Below are 22755 nucleotides of genomic sequence, written 5' to 3'. Positions count from 1 at the left end.
ACTGCACTAAACAGTTGGTATATCCTGCACTATTTTGGCCCTTTCATAATGCAGCATCAACGCTCTGTTAGTACATTACAATTTACAAAGGTTAAAGGAGGGTCTTTCATCAGGGGAATTAGCTCAAATGGTAGAGCGCTCGCTTAGCATGCGAGAGGTAGCGGGATCGATGCCCGCATTCTCCAGGTTTTAAATTTATGTAGAGAAACAGATGGACTACAGTCAGTAATTGTAGAACTACAAAGTGCTTCTATATGGTAAGTGGAGCTGATAAAATGAACAGTGAGTTTAGAAACAAAGAGGTTTTTTTAATGTTATGTTCTAACCTGTAATAAATTGCATTTCTCAAAATGTCCACTAGGTGGAGGCAAACCGCAAATTACAGAAACAGTGGCCACATTTCATGTAAATCACGCTGACCTGTTAGAATGAGGGGAGATGTACCAGTATGCACTGTGCGAACAACTGGTAGATCGCGATCGACGTATTGGGCACACCTGATGTATAACAACTGTACTTTTGGTAACCCCTTTGGTGTCCTTCTAAGGAATTGCTCCTGATAACTAGGGCTGGACGATATGGCTAAAATTTATATCACGATATAACTCCTAATTTCGGTCGATACGATATAATTCCGATATCGATATGAATAACACAAATGTCAGAAAAACTGCAAAAAACACCAAAATTGGATGGCGGTACCTGCAAACCTCTTTTCTGGTTTCTGGCAAGAAATACAAGCTGAATACACCACTGAATTAGTCCTTCATCTCTTATCAGCTATTTCGTCTGCTTCTTTTTCAACTGTGGACAGTGGCGGAGCCGGACAATTTCCATAGGGGTGGCCAAACTGAGACCATTGCTCACACAGGGGTGGCACAGAAACTGTCTGATACCTTATTTTTGTATGTGGCTAGTAGCTGTTGATCTAGTAGTGTTTTGGTCACTCACTCGTTTACCTATGGCAGTGAGTACCATGTAGAATTACATCAAGCCTAGCATAATAAGCTTTTAATTTTTTCTCATTTTCCCTGTGAAAAACTAAAATATAGCCTATAACCTTAACAGAATTTCAAAGATATTCCTTTGCAATACTTCATTTGATTGCAAACTTGTGTGTACTGATGAGACTTATTTGAACCCCAGAACAGGCCAGTGTGAATGCATGGAAAACATGTATCATGTTCTTTCTTTCAAGAACATGATACATTCTGACCAACACTATTAAGCCAAATCAGCATTGAAAATTAACTTTACTTTTAGTAGCCTTCTACAATGCTGGGGCTTCTTAAAACTGAATATTCTCTTTTCAATAGAAGTGTTATTTAAATGCTATTAAATAGTTTTTGGGAAAAAAAACCGCCCAATTAGGAGGAAAACAGCCCAATCTGGCAACAGTGGAACGCAAATATCCCGTTGGTGCTTTTATTCGTAGCGCGCCACAACTAATAAGAAGTAGTAGTAATAACTGGTATTAGTACTCAGTAGTATTAGTACTCAGTACTATTAGTACTCAGTAGTACTACTTCTTCTGTAATTGTGTTGGTGGTTGACATTTATGTTGAGTGTATTACTGCACTGTTTTGATGGAGAACTACTCGCTTGCGGTGCGCTGTTGAATTGCGTCCCTGTGGGAACACCTGCGAGCAGAAATGCTTCCGCAAAAAAGTAACACGGGCAAAGCGCGCTGACGTTATGCATATCGATCGAATTTGTTTAAAAATCATATCACCGTTATTGAAACATTTTCTATCGCGATATATATCGATATCGAATTATTGTCCAGCACTACTGATAACTTTTATTGTTTATTGAAACACAACATTTCCATCACAGATCTGCTTCAAAATTTGTAAGGTCAGTTATCAGATCTTGTATTTCTAAATTAAACTGTAATGAGTGACATTATGAGTTTTAATTAACATATCCTCCTGAGACAGAGCAATTCATTTTTGTCCCCTGTGGGAACATGTGTCCGAGATCTCTAACACAAGCACCATTGATGCAATCCATTTGAGTACTACTGTACTTTATAGAGTACACCCTGGGCTTTTTAGTAATGTCACATTTGTGGGTGTGTGGCAGCTCATGATCTTTCTTGTAATCTTTTCCTAATAATCAAATAGTTTTAAAAGATTTAAAAAATGTACAGCAATTTTATTCAATGTCCTTTGTAGTGGACAGCAGGACTTTCTACCCCCTGTATTTAGCCTATTTCTATACAAGGAAGCAGAAGGCTAAGTAAGACAGAGAAGATTTTATTACAAATTTATGCAGGAGAGTCAGATTTAAGGGGAGGCTTGGTGGGTCGCACTGTCACCTCACAGCAAGAAGGTCCTGGGTTCAAGCCCCAAGCGGGGCGCTCTGTGTCCTTTCTGTGTGGAGTTTGCATGTTTTTCCAGTGTCTGCGTGGGTTTCCTGGGGTTAATTGGAGACACTGAATTGCCCTATAGGTGAATGGGTGGGGTGTGTGTGTGTCTCCCCTGCAATAAGACACACACAGCAGCGCTTCTGGAGTTTTTAAACACTGTTACTGCTGGACTGACAATAGTCCACCAACCAAAAACATCCAGCCAACAGTGCCCTGTGGGAAGCGTCCTATGACCACTGATGAACGTCTAGAAGATGACCAACTCAAACAGCAGCAATAGATGAGCGATCGTTTCTGAATTTACATCTACAAGGTGGACCAACTAGGTAGGAGTGTCTAATAGAGTGGACAGTGAGTGGACACGGTATTTAAAAACTCCAGCAGCGCTGCTGTGTCTGATCCACTTATACCAGCACAGCACACACTAACACACCACCACAGTGGTAGCCTAGTGGGTGGAGCTTTGGGCTATTACCCAGAATTGGCGGTTTAAATCCAGGCTCTGCTATGCAGCCACTGTTGGGTCCTTGCCCTTAACCCTGTCTGCTCCAGGGGTGCTGTACGATGGCTGACCCTGCACTCTGACCCCAGCTTCCAAACAAGCTGGGATATGCAAAGAAATAATTTTATTGTACTATGTCTATAACAAATAAAGTATGTCTATATCTTTATATCTACCATGTCACTGCAGTGCTGAGAATCATCCACCACCTAAATAATACCTGCTCTGTGGTGCTCATGTCAATAATTGTAGAACTACAAAGTGCTCCTATATGGTAAGTGGAGCTGATAAAATAGACAGTGAGTGTAGAAACAAGAAGGTGGTTTTAATGTTATGGTTGATTAGTGTAAACTCACACACTGTTGTATGTGCTTGCATGACTGTAGGACGCGTTTTCAGTGCATTACCGTAATATCCATAAAATGTGTCCTTGCGATTTCAGTGCAGAATAGTTTGTGTAGAGACTGCAGCAGCGGATACTGTGTTTGTTTAGAAATTGTGGTCATACTTTTTTCAACAAGGTAAGTTTATTAAAATAAACGTTTTTTGTATATTAGCTTCTGGATATTTTCGGATGCTACGGACAAAACTGTGTTGTACTGCTATGATGATACGACTATGTTCCAAACCCTTTTAGACTCTTCCTGGGATGTCAGAGATACCACTTTCGCCCACACCGACTAAGATCCAACTGATCAAATTATGTTTTTTGGGTGGACCATTCTTAGCACTGTAACAGCACTAGCATGTTAGGGTGTGTTTTCTCTGGTATGAGTGTATTAGGTACAGCCTCCTTGTTGGGTTTTAAACTGACTGCATTATTTATTAAGAACTCAAACCCTGTTTGTGCTTGTTGTAGGCTATTCAATCGTCCACTAGATGGCATAATATGAATCCAGTTAATATTGCGTTGGAAAGTTTCATTGCATGCTGATCGGTGTGGAATACAACTGATGTACTGTATGTAGCACTAAGAAGTGGAACGCCTTTTCAGAAGAGTTGAAGCTGTTATAGCTGCAAAGGGTGGGCCGACATCATATTAAACCCTTTGGATTAAGAATGGGAGTCACTCAAGTTCATATGCATGTGAAGGCAGATGAGTAAATACTTTTGGCAATAAAATATTTTTATATTAATTGAAGTTTTACAGGACAACGTATGTTAAAGTTTGTAATTTATGTCACATCCTTGTGAGGATTAAAGCAGGTTGCAGAGTCTGGATAGCTCAGTCGGTAGAGCATCAGGGTCCAGGGTTCAAGTCCCTGTTTGGGCAAGTCATTTATTAATGCGTTGTGTAACCGCTTACACAACGCATTAATAAATGACTTGCCCAAACAGGGATGTTCTGTACTACATGGTTTATTTAGAAAGTTGAAGAATTTGTACTTTGTGAGATATTTTCAAGTGAAATAGCATGTACTTGATCAGCTTGAAATAATAGCACGCTATATGTGTAACATGTTCTCCACCCCAAGTAGTTGTACGCCCAGCTGTTGCAAACAGACTGTAGTAAATAGAGGACAGTTTAAATCTATATTCATGTGCAGCCTAATAATGCTAATAATGCAATATCTAAGAGTTTTAGATATTAATACCCACATATTTTATGTTGAATTACATGCATTATTATTTCAGTCCTTGCTTCACAGAGCTGCTTTGTTATTGCACCGCACTAAACAGTTGGTATATCCTGCACTATTTTGGCTCTTACATAATGCAGCATCAACGCTCTGCTCTGTTAGTACATTACAAAGGGTAAAGGTGGTTTCTTCGTCAGGGGAATTAGCTCAAATGGTAGGGCGCTCGCTTAGCATGCGAGAGGTAGCGGGATCGATGCCCACATTCTCCAGGGCAGAAACATTATGATCATTTAAGGGCATCACGTAATATGAAACTCGTTGCATCATTGCTTACTGAAACGCAGCATCAAAAATCAGGTCAGTCTGTACGTGTTACAAAGACATTTAGGCTCTGTAATTAATCGTTTTGTTTGACTTTTTTAAATTGACAAACATGCAATAACTTTTAATTTTCGAAATTTGTAATGTCTCGTATTTTTAACACCACTTTTTTGTATCGTTACGTGACCTTTTGATTGTTTATTAAGTGAACTGCTTGGTAAAAGATGAACCGCTGATATTCACAACATTCCCTTTTAAAATGCAGCATCAACACTTAAGTCTGTCAGTGTTACAAAGACAGTTTTTTAAAGTTCGTCCTAAAGGCTGAGATGAACGTTTTAAATAAACTGAGTCTGTGATGGTTTAAAAGCAACACATAATATAGAAAAGAGTACATGAGCTGAAACACTTGAAGGCAAAACGGAATATGAACTCGTTGCGTCATTGCTCACTGAAATGCAGCATCAAAAATCAGGTCAGTCTAGGTTCGACTACTGGCTGACTTGGTTACCTCATGGCTTTTTGGTCTCTTTATGGGTATGGGAAGTGGTCATTATTGTAGCGTAAAAGAGAGATTTGCATTTAATTATTGTTTTATAATTAATAGCTTCACGAGGCACCACCAACATTTAGTTGTTTGGTTAGGCTAAATTGTTTCAAAAAACCTAATTCATAACATATCAGTCCCCTTCTGTTGGGGTAAGTACATAAAGCCGATTATTTTTCTCACCGAAGTAATTAAAACCACAGCGCTAAGTTTTGAATCGTTGTAATGTTTATTAAATTAACAAAACATAACACATATAATGACAGTTAATAAGTAAGTGGCATAACTAAGTGGTAATGATAGAAGTATAAATCTGTAGGCGAACTATAACATGAAATTAGTGTATGATTCAAGAGATTTAGAGCCTGATTGAAGCGTATGCTATTGTAACCCATATGAAATATGGAGCTACTAAAACCTCAAAAGTCATTTAAGAGGTGTAATTACTTGTCGTCCCCAAAATAGGGCGCAGTGGTAGAAAAAGACTTTACCTTCGTTAGTTTTTCTCTTTTTGGCTTGATAGATCTTGAGAGATTGCTGCAGACCAGCTGAGCAATATTCGGTACAAAATACTACATAATGGTTTAAAATATTGACTTTTAGCATATATTAGAGCTAATAAACTGTTTTTTTTTTGTTTTTTTTTCAGAGTTCCAGCTATGAACGTGAGGGAGGCGGTTTTCTGTCAAGTAATAAATGTTTGAAACTTCCGTGAGTTTGTTCTGATAGCCTAGCTAGCCACTGTAAAGGAAGAGTACACCTTTCTTTTGAGTTCATACGCTTTTCATTAGAAATGGAAGGAATAAAAAACCAATTGGAGTTATGAGAATGTTCTTTAATGCTTGTCGAAATGATTTAAAAGTAAAGCTATGCTAATCGCTAATGGCTAGTTAGCAAGTAGAATTACTAATAGCGTGGTGGAGCCTTAAAGGCACAGTGCACATATTCTGTTAAGTCATTCAGTTTGGTTAGATTGATACATCTTAATTATTTACAGCACAACTGTGCTATGATTGAATATATTTTGGTTATCATAATGTACATATTAATGGAGTTTAGTGATGGTTCAATTCAAATTCATGTTAAAGGGATAATTGCACATGTTACAGCTAAAAAGTTGGAAAAGAGTAGTAATTCATTAGTCAGTGCTAAAATACCAATACTGAAGTGATGTATGGTAATTCCTTACATGTTAAATGTCAATGTTGCTGTGATGTATGAATGTTAATTAATCATTTGTAGTCAAGGTGCATCCTTAGTTTTTGTACAGTTATAAGATGTTCTGAAATGAAGAAAAGAACTTAATGAGATCTAATTTTAGGGAACATAAAATAATAGGAGCATTCATTGTTCTGCACTATCTGTGTTGATTGGTTTTTCTTAGACGCACAGAAAGACTTGGAGAATTGTGATGGCGAGCCCAGCCCTGTGAAACTGTTGATGGTCGTAGAAGCGGTGTGGCCTACCGTTTACAGAAGACTCCGGATATATCAGAGTTTTTGCCCAGGACCAGATAAGAACCTACTCACACTATTTACTCTACCTGGGTAAAACAGCCATAGGAAAATACCTTTAATACACACATTCAAGGACTAGAACTTAATTTTTGAATCTATACCTCTTTAAATATAAGGAGTGGTATTGAATTGAAGATCTCTTAACATAATTCTTATTTGTAAGAGCTTATTTATTTCTTTATTTCTAAGGTTTTTTTTGCAGCGCTATATGTGATATTTCATTGCTTGTGTGGCAATAAATGTGTTAGCTGTTTAACTTCACCTTAACTCCTCTCTTGATTTCAAAGTATACCGCTGTTCGAACCTAGTTAAATGTTAGTGCCTTTTTGTTACTGTTATTAGCAAGTGTAGGTGCTACACTATCAATTATTAGTAGAAACAAATTAAACAGGGTAGCGAAGCCAACAATTCACTGTGAGCACCTGAAAAACGTGTACCTGTCCGCTGAAGGAAAACTGCAGGGGAGGGTCCGGAGCCGAATCACCTCAACGTCGGTCGGTTTCTCTGTTCAGGCCCTGATTCATGAACAAATGGCTTTGTCTGCCAGCAGAACTAATCCCAGGCTCCGCGACACAGCAACCGTTGGTTTAAAGTTGTTCAAATCGGACTGAATCGCTTCCCTTTCTTTGTCTTTGCCAGTGCTGTGCTTGCAGTTTCCCATACGGTCCAGCGGTCAGGATTCCTGGTTTTCACCCAGGCAGCCCGGGTTTGACTATTTTTTGCCTAATAGTTCCTCTGCGCCTTGTTGCTGTTGCTCAAGCGTCTTGTTCTGTTGGAACTATGACTGCAGTCTATCAGGGAGCAGCCGACATGAGCCACCAGTGACTGACCGCTGGGAAGCCGTGATCGTATAGTGGTTAGTACTCTGCGTTGTGGCCGCAGCAACCACGGTTCGAATCCGGGTCACGGCACTGTCCTTTTGTATGCCATGCTTGGAAGGTTTCTATGCTCTCCTCCTTTTTGTCTCTCTAACTCCTTGTGTATGGTTCTCTGTACCCCAGATCCAACAATGCAGCTCTGGTCAAGGTGACAAAGGCTTGTCAGAGTGGAAAGAAGTGGCTGATGATGGCGTCAGCTGGTGCTGAGCCTTGCTGTTTCCCATATGGTCTTTTTTTTTTTTATTGGCCTACGGCTCGATCTCGATCCATGGCGACTTGATGGATGAACGATCTGTAGGAATCTGTTACTGTGATTGTGTCGAGCCATCGAGTTGCTGGTCTTCCTCTTCGCCTTGTTCCTTCTATTTTTCCGACCATGATGTCCTTCTCCAGTGATCGCTCTCTTCGTATGATGTGTCCAAAGTAGGCAAGTCGTAGCTTAGGGATCCTTGATTCAAGTGACATGTCTGGCTTGATTTGTTCCAAAATTGATTTGTTTGTTCTTCTGATCCAAGGTATTGATAACATCCTTCTCCAACACCACATTTCGAAGGCGTTGATTCTTCTTCTGTCTTGTTTCTTTATCGTCCAGGTTTCACATCCGTACGTTACCACAGAGAAGACTAAACTATGTACAAGGCGTATTTTCGTCAATTGTGAAATGTTCCTCGATTTGAAGACCTTGTCCAGTGACTTCATTGTTGATTTCCCCATACCTATTCTCCGTCTGATTTCCGGTGTCATTTCCGCATCTTGAGTGATCAACGCTCCGAGTAGGTTGTAGTCCTTTACAACTTCCAGTTCGTCGCCATCCATCTCAAATGTGTCCCGGTCGTATCTGGCAGTAGTCAATGTCTTTGTCTTCTTTGTGTTGAGTAACAGCCCCATGTTCGAGCTTTCCAGCTTGATGCTCCGTAATAAGTCCTTCATTCCATCTGCACTTGTTGTTATCGGAGTTGTATCATCTGCATATCTAAGATTGTTGATGATTCGTCCAGCAATTTTAATTCCTTCTTCTTTTTCAGTTAGTCCAGCCTTCCTGAAAATGGCTTCTGCGTACAAATTGAAGAGAAATGGCGACAGGATGCATCCTTGTCTACTTTGAACCATGCCGTGTCGCCGTGTTCTGTTCAGACTGTTGCTTCTTGGTCGGTATAAAGGTTCCTAATGAGGCTGATCAGATGGCTCGGCACACCCATATCCTTCATGGTAATCCAAAGTTTCTGGTGATCAACACAGTCAAAGGCTTTACTGTAATCAATGAAGCAAAAATAAATCTCCTTGTTGTATTCTTTGGCCTTTTCCATTATCCACCTAATGTTAGCAATCACATCTCTTGTACCTCTGCCCCTCCTGAATCCTGCTTGTTCCTCCGGCAGCTCTCTGTCAAAGGAAAAGGCTTCAACCGTCTTTGTAAGATCTTCAGTAGTATTTTGCTGGCATGATGTATGAGCGCAATAGTACGATAGTTTCCACAGTCAGTAACATCTCCCTTCTTCGGAATAGGAATAAACACTGATCTTGTCCAGTCCTTGGGCCATTTACCAGTTGTCCATATCTGTTGACACAGGCATGTGATTACATCAACTGCTGCTTCAGAAGACTTTATTAGCTCTAGTGGAATATTGTCACATCCAGGCGCTTTGTTGTTTGACAGAAGTGTAATCGCAGCGATGACTTCATCTTTCAGAATGTTTGGCTCTCTATCATTGCCAGTCTCCATTTCTTCCCATATCACTGAGTCGTTCTTATAGAGGTGCTCCGTGTACTCTTTCCATCTTTTCTTGATCTGTTCTGGCTCAGTTCTCATTGGCGTCTTTTAGCATGCCCACTCTTGGTTGAAACTTTCGTCGTATCTCTTTGATCTTTAGGTATACCTTCCTGGTCTTTCCCTTCAGATGTTCACTTTCTGTCTCTGTACATATCTTTTGGTAATAAAGCTCTTTGTCTGTTCGAATGGCTCTCTTTAGTCTTTTACTGATGTTGTCCCTGGCCTGCTTGTTACCTTTTGCCTTTGCCCTTCGTCTTTCTTCAATGATCTTTAGAGTCTCTTCTGTTATCCACGGCTGCTGGGGTCTTTTCTGTCTCTTGTTTATTGACTTGCTAGCTTCTTCGGTAACAATAGTCTTTATATGTGAACCGGTTGTGCAGACTATTCCAGAAAACTTCAGGTATTTTGGTCAAGTCAAAGTTAGGAACAGCCTGTTGTCTAGTCCGTTTGTGCAGCTTGACTCTAATTTTTGATGTTAAAAGTTCATGGTCAGTTCCACAGTCAGCTCCTGGCTGTGTTTTCACGGTAATGATAGACGACCTCCATCTTTGGCAAACACATATGTAGTCAATCTGATTCTTATAGGCCCCATTTGGTGATGTCCATGTGTAGAGTCTCCTTTTGTGATGTTGAAAGAAAGTGTTCATGATGGACAGTTGATTTTTTGTACAAAAGTCAATTAATCTTTCTCCAGCTTCATTTCGTTTGCTAAGTCCAAACTTTCCAACAACAGTTCCTTGTTTGCCATGGCCCACTTTGGCATTAAAATCTCCCATGATAATGAGTAAGTCTTGATTTGGCGTCCTGTCAATTTCCTCTTGAACTTGTTCATAGAATAGTTCAACGTCCTCCTCCTTGGCATCTGTTGTTGGTGAGTAGACTTGTATGACTGTGACATGGATTGGTGCTCCTTGTAGTCGTATCGAGATGACTCTATCGCTGACTGTGTTGTACTTCAGGACAGTATTGGCCAGTCTTCGATTAAGAATAAAGGCAACGCCATTTCGTCTTTGGTTATCATTTCCAGAATAGTAGACCCAATGTTCGTTTGACTGGAAATGTCCGGATTGAGTCCACTTTAGTTCACTAATTCTGAGTAAATCAAGTCCTGTTCTGTCCATTTTGGCTTTGACAATGTCGAGTTTGCCTTGGTTCATGGTTCGTACATTCCAAGTTCCTAGTCTGATGATATATCTAATTTGATCTTCCCTTTCGACCAAGCGACATCAGCACCAAGACGACCTTGCGGCTTTGATCCTGGCGCATCATAAGCATTGATCCTACTCAAGACGACCATCGGCTCTTCCCCAGTAGCTTGTTGAGTGCCTTTCGACCTAGGGGCGCATCTTCCAGCACTATATCGCATTCCTTTAGTTGTACGCTACATCAAGTTTTCTTGGCATAGTACGGAAGTAGATTGCCAGGCCTTTCTCCTGCGCAGTAATGTGGTACCTGTGAGGAGCCACACTGGATCAGTGTTGTAGCCATTGTCAATACGAGATTGATAAGAGATTGATAATTTGCTTCCATCACGCAACGTCCTGCTGCCGACATTGGGCTGTACGTTTAGTCTGGCACCTCAGTTGAGACCTATCCCCCTTGGGGGCCCCTGCTAGCATAATACACTTGGCTCTAAACTGCTTTTAGCCAGGTGGCCTGCATTCGACTCCCGGTATATGAGGGAGTCTATCAAGGAGCAGTCAACATGAGCCACCAGTGGCTGACCACTGGGAAGCTTGATTGTATAGTGGTTAGTACTCTGCGTTGTGGCCGCAGCAACCCCGTTTCGAATCCAGGTCATGGCACTGTCTTTTTGTATGCCGTGCTTCTCTCCTCGGTCAAGAGACAGAAATGGGGCTGGAGCTTCAGGGAGGTCATGACCACACTCATGCAGGGGCCAGTGGCGCAATGGATAACGCGTCTGACTACGGATCAGAAGATTCTAGGTTCGACTCCTGGCTGGCTCGGTTACCTTATGCCTTTTTTTCTCTCTAACTCCTTGTGTATGGTTCTCTGTACCCCAGATCCAACAATGCAGGTCTTGTTAAGGTGACAAAGGCTTGGCAGAGCGAAAAGAAGTGGCTGATGCTGGTGTCAGCCGGTGCAGAGCCTTGCAGTTTCCCATATGGTCTAGCGGTCAGGATTCCTGGTTTTCACCCAGGCGGCGGAGTTCGACTCCTGGTATTGGAATTGGTCTTTATGATTGGACTTGAGCAAAAATTTGCCTACTCGGCTCTTTGTACGGGGAATTAGCTCAAATGGTAGAGTGCTCGCTTAGCATGCGAGAGGTAGTGAGATCAATGCCTGCGTTCTCCAGGTTTTAAAATTATGTAGAGAAACAGATGGACTACAGTCAGTAATTGTAGAACTACAAAGTGCTTCAATATGGTAAGTGGAGCTGATAAAATGGACAGTGAGTTTAGAAACAAAGAGGTTGTTTTAATGTCATGTTCTAACCCAGGGGTGGGGAACCTTCTACCCACTGAGGGCCAGATTAATAATTACATATCTGGTCACGGGCCACAGACTACAATGACGCAACATAGAGCCAAATTAATATAGGCTTTATAAATACATGATGCTGATGGTATGTAGTGTTTATATTTGATTTCAGACTTACCTTATCATGTGACGGTTGTGAATGTTTGGTCTTGACCAGCTGTGGAATATCTGGGGGCAATGATGTCGTGGCAACACGCAACCGGTATGTGGCAACATAACTCGTATTTGTTATGTCTGTTGTATCGTCTAAAGTTTAATTAATTGCATAAAGCCCAGACAATAAAATCTAGGAAATATATGGCGGGCCACATTTGATTGAGCGGGGGGGCCGTATACGGCCCACGGGCCGGAGGTTCCCCACCCCTGTTCTAACCTGTAATATATTGCATTTCTTAAAATTTCCGCTAGGTGGAGGCAATCTGCAAATTTACAAAAACAGTGGCCACATTTCATGTCAATCACGTTGACCTGTTAGAGTGCTGGAGTCTAAACCTGTAAAACTCTCTGATATTTTACTCTTAACGATTTCACATTGTAACAACATCTTCTGTTGTTTTAACCCGAGGTGGCTCTGACAGAAACCTGTTCACCCTCTCGAGGTTAAAGACTGCAAGTCGAGACTGCAGTGCCAACAATGCTGCTCCTACTAGATGTGACGGACACCTGGCGTGTTTGCACCAAAAATGTCCAGAACTTAAAACGGACTTTATCACAGACTGGACTGAACAATGAAGAACTTACATTATTTTTTTGCTAGTTACAACTTTCAGTTCAATTTAATTTTGTGTTTGTATGATTTGTGTAAATCCTATTAATTTAAAGTATCCTTCAAGCCACCCAAGAAGGACGGGTCCCTGCTGAGTCTGGTTTCTCTCAAGGTTTCTTCCTGAGTTTTTCCCTGCCACAGTCTGTTGGTCCTGGATTTTGTGAAGTTGCTTTGAGACAATGTTCATTGTAAAAAGCGCTATATAAATAAATTAAGACTTGACATGTGTCTGAGATCTCTAACTCAAGCACCGTTTATGCAATCCATTTGATTGCAGCTCATGAACTTTCTTTTAAAAACGAAAAGCATGAGTTGGCAGCGGTGGGACTCGAACCCACGCCCCCGAAAAGACTGGAAATTTAATCCAGCACCTTAGACCACTCGGCCACACTACCACTGGTTAAGGTGCCGATCGAAACGAGCAACTACGTATGCAATTTCTACCTGCGTTTTCCAATAGAAGTTAAAGAGGTTGCAAGTGCTGTTGCCACACTTGTGATAGCTCAGTCGGTAGAGCATCAGACTTTTAATCTGAGGGTCCAGGGTTCAAGTCCCCGTTCGGGAGAGTTGTTTCTTACTGCATTAGGTGAGCGGTAATGTCCCGTACTACGTGCTTTGTTTAGAATGATGAAGAATTTGTACTTTGTGAGATATTTCTAAGTAAAATAGCATGTACTTGATAAGCTTGAAATAATAGCACTCTGTGTGTGTAACATGTTCTCCATACCATCTAGTTGTTTTAAACAGACTGTAGTAAATAGAGGACCATTTAAATCTATATTTATGTGCAGCCTAATAATGCACTGAGTTTTAGATATTAATACCCACATATTTTATGTTGAATTACATGCATCATAATTTTAGTTCTTGCTTCACAGAGCTGCTTTGTTATTGCACTGCACTAAACAGTTGGTATATCCTGCACTATTTTGGCCCCTACATAATGCAGCATCAACCCTTAAGACAGTCTGTCAGTGGTACAAAGTTACGATTTGGTTCAGTTCGTCCTAAAGGCTGCGATAAACGCGAGTACGTGAGCTTAAACACGTTGAACCCCCACTTTATAATGCAGCATCAATGATCTGTTAGTACATTACAATTTACAAAGGGTAAAGGAGAATTGTGGGCCATATTGACTAATCAGTGAAAATTAATGTTTCCTTGTATAATAAAACCATTATGCTTATTTAGCCTTAATTAGCTTTAATTATTAAATAGTTAATAAGATAGTGATGGTGAAACTAAAAACCTGTAATTACCATCACTAAGTGTTTTTACCATCACAACAAGATATGTGTTGGTAATGACATGTTGAGGTAATGACAGTTTTTACTTAGGAAAAAAGTAAACAGCTAGTATACAATGTACTTTACATACATTTAAATAATGTGAACATTTCAGTTGTAAAATACTGCTGTAACAATGTAAATAGACGCTGAGTAAACATACTTTATGATCAGGATGAATACATGTTTAAATTTCTCACACTTTTAGAGATCAAAAGCCTGGGTCCTGGTATCCATGTGGATGTTACTTTGACACGTACCACCTACCTCAGCATTGTTGCAGACCATGTACACCCAGTTCATGCAAACTGTATTCCCTGATGGCTGTGTCCTCTGAAGAAGTAAACTTGCATAAAGCATGAGATGTCAGAAGTGGGATTTGAACCCACGCCTCCAGGGGACACTGCGACCTGAACTTAGACCTTAGACCTTAGACTGCTCGGCCATCCTGACATGCTTGCAAGGTCCTAATGCCAATTACCAACAACACCCCCACATGGCCAAAGATTTGTACAAAGTGCTGAATCTTTTCACATTATTATGTACTGTATGTTAGAGGGTTAAAGACATAAATGTGTATAAAGCACTAGCAGTCAGAAGTGGGATTCAAACCCACGCCTCATGGGACACTGTGACCTGAACTTAGCGTTTTAGACCTCATCCTGACTAGCTTGGGTACCATCGACACCACCATTTGTATGAACTGCTTAATCTTTTCACATTATTATGTATGGTAAATTTACTGACTGTAACCCATTTGCTGCACTGTACACTTTGTCACTAGGCTGTAAACCATATATCAATCGAAAGGGAGCCCCATATGAGCACTCCAACTGACCAAATAATGTTTTTTGAAAGGGTTCTTTTTGTGTTCTTGGTAGAACTGTTTCTACTTGAAGAACTCTTTAGTATAATTCAAGGTTCTTTGCTAACTCAATTTGATTTTTATGGATTTTTTTTCTCTTGCCACATATAAATGCACATAACATTTTAATGACTGGAAAACAATCGTGCAATTGATACAGGAAAAAAGGAAAAAGGTGAAAGAAAGGAATCTGTTTGTAATCTACCTGCAAAATTCTCCTCCAGAGATGTTTTTCTTTGTGTCCAGGGTTCAAGTCCCTGTTCGGGTGAGTTGTTTCTTACTGTGTTGGGTAAGCGGCATTGTCCCGTACTACATGGTTTGTTAAGAAAGTTAAAGAATTTATACTTGGTGAGATATTTCTAAGTGATCAGCTTGAAACAATTGCATAGTGAATGTGTAACATGTTCTCCACACCAACTAATTGTACCCCCAGCCGTTTCAAACACACTATAGTAAAAAGAGGACCGTTTAAACTATAATTATGTGCAGCCTAATAATGCAATGAGTTGTACATATTAATACCCACATATTCTATGTCGAATTACATGCTTTTTTTAATTGTTCAGTTCTTGCCTTACAAAGCTGTTTTGTTACTGCACTGCACTAAACAGTAGGTATATCCTGCACTATTTTGGCCCTTACATAATGAGTTCTTTCTGTGTCCTGACTGACCTCTTATTGATGACTGATTCAGTATTATCTTAAAATGACAATCACAAAAAACTGAATAGCTTAGTGTGCAGTGATAACCATTGTTATAGTTGTCATTGTAGCATACACTGTTGCTCAGTTACAGACTAACCCAACATAACACCAGCACAGTCTAGTTTAAACCAAAAGTAGATTTATCTCAGGTGCTTGTAAGTGCAGCATATTCTTTTATTTTATTTTATTTTCATCAAACATTTTATCTTGGACGGGGTCGTGGTGGGTCATTTTTTACTGGGCGGAGGGAAAGGATACAGTATATACACAATATTGAACATAAAATGATCTTTATTATAAATACTTGTAGTGTTTGTGCCTGTGCTGACTTGATCATTTAGAAACTACACACCCAGAAGCAGCAGCCACCTCACTGGCCTATAGTATGTCATCTATATTTTATTGTTCAGTGTGTTGTACTCGTCGAGTACTTTATGCCAATTTGTAAAGACAGTAAATAAGTCTCTATAGTTCTACCTAATGTTTAGTCATGTGATGTTCAAGTCCATGTAGACACAAGTACTACAATGAGCAATATATAAATATAAAAAGTCATTCATTTGCATGAATAGTTAAAAGCTAATGAATGGATTGTTGGATGGATAAATGCATTTAGATTCCCTCGATTTTACTTTATGGTAAAAACCCTACACAGACAGAAGAACAAAATAAATATTATGAAGACCATGTTTTTAACTACAGTGCGTTACAAGTCTAAATGTTATTTACAAGTCCCTACTTAGCTCATGGGAAAATGTGCTTAAAAGTTTGCAACGATTCTGCATTGGAGAATGCGAGCATCGATCCAGCTACCTCTCGCATGCTAAACGAGCGCTCTACCATTCGAGCTAATTCCCCTTACGATGAACCCCCTTTAGCCTTTTGTAAATTGTAATGTACTATCAGAGCGTTGATGCTGCATTAAAAAGTGAGGGTGCAACGTGTTTAAGCTCACATACTCTTTTCTGTATTATGCCTTGCTTTTAAACCATCACAGACTCCGTTTATCGCAGACTTTAGGACGATCGAAACCCAATCAAAACTGTCTTTGTACCACTGATAGACTGACTTAAGGGTTGATGCTGCATTTTAAAGGGAATGTCGTGAGTTTAAGCTTTTCATCTTTTACAAAACAGTTAACCAGATGAAAAATCATTAAAAAGTCACGTACCGCTACTTTAACAAAAAGTCGTTTTAGATAAAACTCCGATACATTTCAAAATTGGAGAATTATAAGTTATTGTGTGTTTGTGTAGCCCAATTAAAATTTGGGGATTACTAATATTTTATGTTAATTTATAACTAGTAAATAAGTTGTTCTTATTTGTTCTGTAAATAATGTTCTGGTTGTTTTATGCTGTTTAAAGTAAAGTGTATGTATAGCCCTCCCTTGATTTATTTTTAAGCCAATCAGCATGAACTGTCACAGGTCGGGAAAAGAGCGGGAGAAAGTGGGTGGAAAAGAAGAAAAAAGTGGAGAAAATAGCGTGATGTGAAACAAGTGTCATGTAAGCAGGTAAAACACCTGTTTAGGATTTATCTCTCTTGATGCGTCAAGACAAACGGACAGTGAGTCTTATATTAACATCTTGCAGTCGATTAGTGACATTGTTTATGCTGTATCAGCCGTGAACTTCGTCTCTTGAGTTTACGCGCATGGACATTGAAGGCAGTACGCTTCCTCAGCAACTGTGATGATTACAGTGGATTAAAAGCATCGGATTAACTCTGATTGTTTCATCCAAGATCAAAAGGAAAAAGACTGGTGGATTTTTTCTGTTTCATCCATGTAAACAAAGAACGTGGACAGCTCCACCACAACCGACTAAATATACTTCGTGATCTGTGCTGATTGGGACTATTAGGTTGGATCAGGCCTGCAATGGTAATTAAAAAATTTTTTAGTTAGTTATTTACCTAACTTAAGAGAGATTGATGATATTTTGAATATTACTGATGGTAATTTGAGTGAATCTGTATTATGACATTTTTGTAAAATATATTGGGGTTTGAAATGCATATTAATGATTGTGTAAATGAGTAAATAGTTAATTTGTTTAAGTATTATTAACGTATACAAGTTTGGTATGTGAGTCAGGGATAATGTTAATACAGCTACTGTAAATGGTGTTAGTCGCAGGTTTTTTTGTGACAGGTTAGTACCACATATATATAGGGTAATTGAAGTAGTTTTTTCGGTTTAAATAAGAGTATAGCTTAAATATAAAATAATCGTAAGTACTGATAAGTAGTGGCCCTTTTAAATCCTTACATTACCACAAAGAAAGAGATTTCTTAAATAAAAGAAGTCGGGGAGCGCTTTCCAAATACAGCCAGGTGTGCTAGGGGGCGCTATATTTGTCAATTTAAACAAGTCAAAAAAGGTCTTTAAACCAAACGATTTGAGTAAAAATAGAGCATAACTGTCACTGTAAAACTTACAGACTGACCTAATGTTTGATGCAGCGTTTCAGTGAGCAACGACTTTCATATTATGTGTTGCCTTTAAGTGATCATAATGTTTCAGCATTGGAGAATGTGGGCATCGATCCCACTACCTCTCGCATGCTAAGCGAGCGCTCTACCATTGGAGCTAATTCCCCTTACACAGAACCTTCCTTCATGATTTGTAAATTGTAATGTACTAACAGCAGTGGTGTATAAAGTACTAGAAGGCCATACTTGAGTAAAAGTTCAAGTATCTTACCAGAAATTTACTTTGATAGAAGTAAAAGTCACCTTTTAGAATATTACTTAAGTAAAAGTCTAAAAGTATCTGATGTTTAATGTACTTAAGTATCAAAAGTAATTTGATATTAAATGTACTTAAGTATTAAAAGTAGAAGTAAAAGTAAATGCTGTTAGTATAAACTGAAGCGCTCATTTTAAATATAAAGATTGTTCTTTTAAGCCTGTAAACCACCTTAACAATTAACCTGTTTTCTTCCTTTCATCTGAACATGATTTGTGCCAATTCATGATCATAATCAACTGTTGACATCACCTGTTTGAAATCATGACATTATTTAGTTGTTTTTTAACTTATTACTAGCCCTAAATGTTCCTGTTCCAACGTTTTTAGAATGTGAGTCGATGTAAATATAAGAAACACTGCATCTATTTTATTTGCATTTTCTATACTGTCCCATTTTTTTATTTGGGTAGTATATTTCAATAACAAAAAAATAATTTTGGCATAATTAATTTAAAGCAAAACTCAAGAGAGTTTAACAACGTGTGGCACTTTTATCCCTTTAATGATCTGTTCAACCATTATTTTAAATCAAAATATTTGAGTAAAATAAGCTGTATTTAAATCATCTTTTTTGGGCTGTATCTACTCACTGAATGGCATGTGTTGAACAAAAAAAATATTGGTATTCTTACTTTAAGAAAACACCATTTCTAACTTGAAGCCAACAGCTGAAAAATCATGAATAATAAGTTGGATAAGTTGAGTTCTTGTTGAGAGCATTAAAGGTTAAAGACGTGCTGCATGTTCCTCAGCACCATGAATCTCTCCTCCGCCTGTCTAATACAGAAATTATCTGAGGAAATATTTGTCCGTAGGTGAGTTTTTAAAAATAATGGACGTGTCTTCATGAGTTTTGCAGTCAATGAATTCCAAACAAATGTAATGATTTATGAAACGTTTTATTTGTGGTTCGAATGTAATCGGTGAAAGTGGTAGGTAGATATCTGAACAATGTTAATGCTAATAATATGAAAAAAAAAACGCTGATGCTTCAGCTTTACTTTGTTAATCATTGTTAACTTACATCAGTGTGTTGGAGCTTCTGAAATCTCCATATTTGCGGGTCTTTGGGTGAACGACGCACATCTAGAAAACTCTGATAGCTTTTAGAGAACGTTTGCACATGCGCATTAATGTGTTTAACTCACAAGCGCAGATTCACCAAACCAGCGTGCAGTCTGTCACACATCTCACATCATTTAACTTTCATTTTGTAGTAACGAGTAACGAATTTACATACAGCGAATGTAACGGAGTAAAAGTACACAATTTCTTTAGAAGATGTAGTGGAGTAAAAGTGAAAGTTTTTATACTCCAGTAAAGTACAAGTACTTCAAAAAACTACTTAAGTACTGTAACGAAGTATTATTACTTCGTTACTATACACCACTGACTAACAGAGTGTTGATGCTGCATTATAAAGTGAGGGTGCAACGTGTTTAAACTCACGTACTCTTTTCTATATTATGCGTTGTTTTTAAACCATCACAGACTCAGTTTATTTAAAACGTTAATCTTAGCCTTTAGGACGAACAATGTGAGGTCTTTTTTGAAGTGCATTTTTCTATTTTATTTCGTTGGACCTGTAGGAGATTGTCCTGTTCTTGTTGCAGCTCTGCTGGAGGGTTATTTTCTTGGTGTTTGTGGTGGTGGTGGTGGTGGTGGTGGTGGGGTCTTTGTTCCCATTTTGGTTTATTTAGTAAATGATGTACTTTACATCCATTTCAATTAGGGCTGCACGATATTGGAAAAAACTGACATTGCGATTTTTTTTCCCCCTGCGATATACTGTATATTGCGATATTAAAAAAATGCAGGAATTTTCACCACATTGCTAATAATATTAATAATGCATGTATCTTACTCTAAATAAGGGGCTCATCTGTGAAAAAGGGTGGTGCCTACAAGGGTTACAAAAGATTATGACCAGCTACATCTTTGTACTTGGTTGAAACTGAGCATTAAACTAAGAAAGCTTCAATATCTCTTCTCTCACAGAAAAATAAACATGGCTGACGGAGCGGACAAAGTTATTTTCAAACGTAAATAAATAATTATTGATTTTAAACAAGTGTTTTTATTAGCAAGTATGGGCTTGTCAGCAAATGTAACCGTTTTCTGTACACGAATCGAGATGTTATATTGACATGTTAGCGCTAGGGTTGCCAACCGTCCCGTAAAATACGGAATCGTTCCGTATTTGAAAACTGAATGTCGCGTTCCGTATTGAACTGATACGGGATGCGCTTTGTTCCGTATTTTTATCAATGGGAGAGAAATGCTGCAGCTTAGACTGTTCAATACTAGAGCTGGGCGGTTCCTGAATCAACCGGGTTAATGATTCGAATCTTTGTACTGAATCAGGAATCACGAGTCCGAAATCTCAATGAACCCGGATCTTATGAGTCCTCTGACTGGCTGCTGCTCAGTACACAAGGCGGGTGTGAGCCGTCATTGAAAATGAGAACGGTGTGAATTTTTGTTTTGTGTCAAGCAGCAAAAAAGTTGTAGCATGACGTATTTGATATCATTTGCATTAAGAAACATCGCACGTCCTGCGATGTGACTATCGCGCATGCACACATCGCGATGACGATGCTGAAACGAAATATCGTGCAGCCCTAATTTCATTAATGTGAACATTTCCATTTTTGTCGTAAAATACTGCTGTAACAATGTAAATGGACGCTGAATAAACATACTTAAATGGATATTTAAGTATTTAAGTACATATTTAAATGGATGTAAAGTACATCAAATAAACCAAAATGGGAACAAAGACCCCACCACCACCACCACCACAAACACCAAAAAAATAACCCTCCAGCAGAGCTGCAACAATAAACAGAGCAAGATCAGGATGAATACATGATTCAGTTTCTCAGTGATCAAAAGCCTGGGTCCTGGCATCCATGTGGATGTTACTTTGACACGTACCACCTACCTCAGCATTGTTGCAGACCATGTTCACCCTTTGATGAAAACTGTATTCCCTGATGGCTGTGTCCTCTAAAGAAGTAGATTTGTTTAAATCATGAGCTGTCAGAAGTGGGATTCGAACCCATAAACTGCTTAATCTTTTCACATTATCATGTATTGTAAATGTACTGACTGTAACCCATCTGCTGCACTGTACACTTTGTCACTAGGCTGTAAACCAAAAATCAATAGAAAGGGAGCCCCATATGAGATCTCCAACTGACCAAATAATGTTTTTGGGTGGATCATTCTTAGCACTGTAACGGCACTAGCATGTTAGGGTGTGTTTTCTCTACTATGAGTGTATTAGGTACAGCCTTCTTGTTGGGTTTTTAACTGACTGGATTATTTATTAAGATTAATAATTATTCATTAAGAACTCAAACCCTGTTTGTGCTCGTTGTAGGCTATTCAATTGTCCACTAGATGACATAATATGAATACAGTTAGAAAGTAAAACGATGTCTGTTTCGAGCAAAGTTTCATCGCATGCTGACCTGTGTGGAATACAACTGATGTATGTAGCACTAAGAAGTGTTTCTTAAGGGTTCTTTTAGGTGTTCTTGGTAGAACTGTTTCTACTTGAAGAACCATTTAGTATAATTTAAGGTTCTTTGCTAACTCAATTTGATTTTTATGGATTTTTTTATTTTATATATATAAATGCACATAACATTTTAATGAAAAGCAACGCATAATATAGAAAAGAGTACGTGAGCTTAAACATGTTGCACTCTCACTTTATAATGCAGCATTAACACTCTGTTAGTACATTACAATTTACAAAGGGTAAAGGAAAGTTTTGTGTAAGGGGAATTAGCTCCAATGGTAGAGTGCTCGCTTAGCATGCGAGAGGTTGTGGGATCGATGCCCACATTCTCCAGTACACAAACATTATGATCATTTTGCAATCTGAAAAGATGAAATTAGGGTAAAATTCGTTGCAGCATTAACCATAAGGCTAGTCTGTCCATGTTACAATGTCAGTAACGCCCTATTTACGCTCAAACAGTTTTGTTTACATACCTTTTTTGTTTTGTTTTGACAGAAACGCATAAACTTATAATTTTTTATAATGTTTTATTATTTGATACTGTTACAATTGATACAATATAAAGTATTGTACATATTTAAGTTCGGTGGCATAATTGGCCATAGCTTGCTTTTAAAAACGACTACAGGGCGCCATCTACAGGCCATTCTTGGTACGTCTTGTTAAAACGTAGCCAATGGAAAACTGGTGCCCACACTTATGTGGCTTGGGATCTACTATTTCAGTCAACAGGTCATCGGGATCTACTTTTTAAAAAGGTTGGCCTCATCATTTTTCAAGAATGCTTTAAAGCTTTTTTAAATGCGCTTCATTTGCCTGTATTGATATTCAGCATTACAGGGCAAGCGTGGGTCCAG

At 38.9% G+C, this 22755-nt stretch overlaps 5 non-coding genes across 5 annotated transcripts; 3 read left to right on the top strand and 2 right to left on the bottom strand.

Annotated features, from left to right (window-relative positions):
* The first annotated feature begins 112 nt into the window (after window positions 1-112).
* trnaa-agc (transfer RNA alanine (anticodon AGC)) lies at window positions 113-185 on the top strand. Its single transcript has one exon. It is a non-coding gene; the product is annotated as a tRNA-Ala (tRNA).
* An 11196-nt stretch (window positions 186-11381) lies between these two features.
* On the top strand, window positions 11382-11454 carry trnar-acg (transfer RNA arginine (anticodon ACG)). Its single transcript has one exon. It is a non-coding gene; the product is annotated as a tRNA-Arg (tRNA).
* Window positions 11455-13068: 1614 nt separating this feature from the next.
* Window positions 13069-13150, bottom strand: trnaf-aaa (transfer RNA phenylalanine (anticodon AAA)). Its single transcript has one exon. It is a non-coding gene; the product is annotated as a tRNA-Phe (tRNA).
* A 4991-nt stretch (window positions 13151-18141) lies between these two features.
* trnaa-agc (transfer RNA alanine (anticodon AGC)) lies at window positions 18142-18214 on the bottom strand. The gene has a single exon. It is a non-coding gene; the product is annotated as a tRNA-Ala (tRNA).
* Window positions 18215-22155: 3941 nt separating this feature from the next.
* Window positions 22156-22228, top strand: trnaa-agc (transfer RNA alanine (anticodon AGC)). The gene has a single exon. It is a non-coding gene; the product is annotated as a tRNA-Ala (tRNA).
* The last annotated feature ends 527 nt before the right edge of the window (window positions 22229-22755 follow it).

This window comes from Trichomycterus rosablanca, unplaced genomic scaffold (assembly GCF_030014385.1).
Source record: "Trichomycterus rosablanca isolate fTriRos1 unplaced genomic scaffold, fTriRos1.hap1 scaffold_330, whole genome shotgun sequence".
NCBI classification, from domain to species: domain Eukaryota; kingdom Metazoa; phylum Chordata; class Actinopteri; order Siluriformes; family Trichomycteridae; genus Trichomycterus; species Trichomycterus rosablanca.
The sequence above is the reverse complement of the archived record's forward strand: the minus strand, read 5'-3'. Positions and strand labels throughout refer to the sequence as shown.